The sequence below is a fragment of the Pteropus vampyrus genome, unplaced genomic scaffold (assembly GCF_000151845.1).
Source record: "Pteropus vampyrus isolate Shadow unplaced genomic scaffold, Pvam_2.0 Scaffold279, whole genome shotgun sequence".
NCBI lineage: Eukaryota > Metazoa > Chordata > Mammalia > Chiroptera > Pteropodidae > Pteropus > Pteropus vampyrus.
In genome coordinates this window covers 462,182-465,800 of record NW_011889060.1, presented here as the reverse complement: position 1 = coordinate 465,800, position 3,619 = coordinate 462,182, and the positions used below count along the sequence as shown (strand labels likewise).

Genomic DNA, 3,619 nt, shown 5'->3' with positions numbered 1-3,619 from the left:
TGGTGGCAGGTCCGCTGCCCTGAGTGCCATTGGTCACTATTCACAGGGCATCGCTAAATGAAAGACAGAACAGCCACAGGTCAAGGTGCGGTGGAGGCCACCGTGGGGCTGGCAGGCTCCCGAGTCACTTTATCGCCGCCACTCTACCAAGCCTCATAGACCAAAGATAACAGCGGACCTGGAAGCAGGCTGGTGACGCGGGAGCTGAGAGCTTTGTGTTGGTGGCGGGCCTGGTGACAGAGCAGCCTGCAGGCAGGTGGCCCTACAGACCGACGGGACGGGCGCTCATCAGCACGGGAGGCTTTCTGCCCAGAGGTAAGGCGACTTACGCTATTTTAGGGCAGATAATTGTATTTAATGAATTTAAATATTTCATACCTCACCTCTTTCCAAAAAGAAAAGGAGACAGTGGCCGGTCCCGTATCTTAAGGGAAACTGCTGTTTTGTCTGGTGAGGAAGGCTGAGTTCTGGAAGGCTCGCTGAAAGGCTTTGTAGCCATCTTCATGTTAGGGTCCCTTGACCTTGGCGCTGAAGTGGAAAGTGGGAAATGAAACAAAATAGCCTTGAGCAAAGCAAACGGTCTCAGAGAGGACTTGGTGCCTGAGGAGCTGGGAGGAAAGGCTGGCTCGGGCATCTCTCCCCAGAGCCAACCCCCTCCCCGCGCTCCCCCCCGGCTCTGGACGGGGGCTCAGATTATGGAACTGCCCCCTCCGATGGCCAGAAGCTGGCCACCCAGTTCATAACTCACATTTTAGCAAAGTTTTCGCCTGGGTTTTGTGAGCATCCCGTTTCGGGGCTGTTCTTGCCATCGATGTAGGCCAGTGACAGAACTGAGGAGTCATTTCTCTGTTTTGAAAAGCTGACAGCTGTCGGTCACATGACTAATTTTTATAAAATTTGCTTTCACATCGGGAGTTCGAGCGAAGGTGAAACTGGCCTCCTCCCCTGGGGCAGTGTATCCCGGGCTCATGGTTAACAAGTTCTTTGACAAACGTGGAGACCACCGTCTTTGAGATTTAGGAATTTTTAGCATGGGTCTCGTTATGATTAGACTCGCTTTGCAGTACTTATTCGTTTACTACTGAGAGATCCACCCAGTCCTTATATATTACTGACAAAACTTTATGGTTGTTTGAAAAAATATTTTTATTGAGATGTAATTGACATATGACGTTGATCTGATATTTGTATCTATTGCAAAATGACCATCTCAATGAGTCTGGTTCACATACTTCAGCACGTACAGCTACAATCTATGTTTCTTGTGCTGAGAATGTTTCGGATGTACTTTTTAGCAACTTTCAAACATACGATTGGTTACAGTATCACCTGTCGCCATGCTGTGCCTCACGCTTTGACAAACGTGGAGACCACCGTCTTTGAGATTTAGGAATTTTTAGCATGGGTCTCGTTATGATTAGACTCGCTTTGCAGTACTTATTCGTTTACTACTGAGAGATCCACCCAGTCCTTATATATTACTGACAAAAACTTTATGGTTATTTGAAAAAATATTTTTATTGAGATGTAATTGACATATGACGTTGATCTGATATTTGTATCTATTGCAAAATGACCATCTCAATGAGTCTGGTTCACATACTTCAGCACGTAGAGCTACAATCTATGTTTCTTGTGCTGAGAATGTTTCGGATGTACTTTTTAGCAACTTTCAAACATACGATTGGTTACAGTATCACCTGTCGCCATGCTGTGCCTCACGCCCCAATACTTACTTATTTTATAACTGGAAGTTCATACCTTTTGACCCCCTTTACAGCTATTAAATTCCCCCCAAAATGTGTTGTTTGCTTTGCAAGAAGATGAGGCACCCACACGCCTGGCTTTGCTGAGCCGGCGGCACCTGACGCCTCTATTTACTCTCTGGGAGCCAGACGGCATCCAATCCACCCCAAAGCACGAAGCCGAAGGCCACTCAGGAAGCTGGGTCGTACTGGCCACGCGGCTTCCGCCAGATCCCAGTCAATCCGCCGCTGGGACAGTTTCACGCCTCCGTCGTTAAATTCCACTGAGGCCGTTTGTCCAGGACCCACCGTTGTCACTTGTGACTGGGCTCTACAGAGTGTCAGGAGCATGGCTGGCTCTGCAGCCGGAAGACGGGCTCCAGCCCTGGCTTCCCCCTTTACGCGCTGTGAGTCTCAGCGTCCTCCTCTGTAAATGGGGCCCTGTGGCCCCGGGGGACCTTCCGGGGAAGGCAGCTGGAGGAGGCGGGGCCCGTGGATGTCCACTCGTCAGCCTCGCACACGAGGTCGTCCTTGCAAAGGCACTCTTGGGTGCCTACTTTCTGCTGCCAGCTTAACCCTGAATCTGGGTCTGAGTCCAGATTCACAGGGTGTTCACAGGCTGGGGACCTTTCTGCCCTCAACACGAATGACAGCTTTTGTAAGCAGACCTCATCTGGCATTTGAGAAACATCCAGTCTCAGGTTCGATTTCCAATTTGTGACCCTTTTCCTTTAGCCTCAGCTCAGTTTCTTTCTTGCATGCCTTGTTGTACGAAGATCCACCCTCATCCCCCTCCGTCTCTGGTGCTTCGCTCCAGCCTGATGCCATCCACCCCCTGCCGGGCTGTCCCCGCCTGCCTCCTCCCCTCCCCTCCGCTCCCCATGGCCTCTCGCCAGCCTCAGAGCGTGATTGCGTGCGTGCGTGCGTGCCTGCCTGCGCGTGTGCATGACTGAAGCTGCCCCTAAGGCAGAGTTGGGGAGATGGGACAAGAATTCATTCATTCAGGCAACCAAACTTGATCAGGGACTTCCTAAGCACATGGACGAGGACACAACAGTGAAAAGACAGACAAACCCCTGTCCCCCGGTGGGGTGCAGCCCAGGGTGAGGGTGTCGGGGGTCGGGCAGGGCCACCTGTCCCAAGCCGGAAGGAGGCAAGGCCCTGGGTGATCCGGCTCCTCACTCACATCGTGGGCGGCAGGCTTTCCCAAGGCCTGGGGCCTGGGGCCTAGGGCATTGCCCATGGAAGCTCACCTCTCCCACGGGTGTGTGTCTCTTGTGGGGGTCAGGGCCTTGGGGGTCTCTGTGTCCCCCGCAGCAGGTTTCTCTTTCAGGGGGATGTTGTAGGGGGAGGCGTGTTTGCCTAGGCTGCCACAGGCCTTGAACTTAGGGCTGGCCTCTCGCTCAGTCGTCCAGCCAACTATGACAGTGGTGTCCATCTGCAGAACGGTCGGGGCCGGCACTGGACTGGGTGGGGACAGCTGAAGGCAGTGTCGACAGGAGGGCAGTGGCAGAGGCTGAGAGCTGGTTACAGTGAGAGAGCAGGCACCCAAAGGGCAGGGGACCCCCAGAAAGCGACGTTCGTTGAGGGCTGACTGTGGTGGCCCGCCTGGGGTCGTAGAGACGGCACGGGGAGGGAGCCAGTTCGAATCCTGCTCCACTCCAGCTGTGTGTCCCTCAATGAGTCTCTCGACCTCTCTGGGCCTCGTTTCACTCATCTCGAGAGGGTCGTTGTAGAGATGGTGTCGGCAACGGGCCGGCATGTGGGAGGCGATTCCTAAATAATACCCAACACAGTCACCTCACTGATGCGCACGGCAAGTCTGGGGGTTGATTCCCTGGCAGGAATTTTAGACATCTTCCGGTTCAGTGGTT

At 53.2% G+C, this 3,619-nt stretch overlaps 1 long non-coding RNA gene across 2 annotated transcripts in view; it reads left to right on the top strand.

Moving 5' to 3' along the window:
- The first annotated feature begins 6 nt into the window (after nt 1-6).
- LOC105302720 overlaps nt 7-3,619 on the top strand; it is a 42,091-nt gene continuing 38,478 nt past the window's right edge. For both annotated transcript variants that reach the window (XR_002776372.1, XR_002776371.1), the window contains exon 1: nt 7-315. This is a non-coding gene — a long non-coding RNA (uncharacterized LOC105302720). The remainder of the gene's footprint in view (nt 316-3,619) is intronic.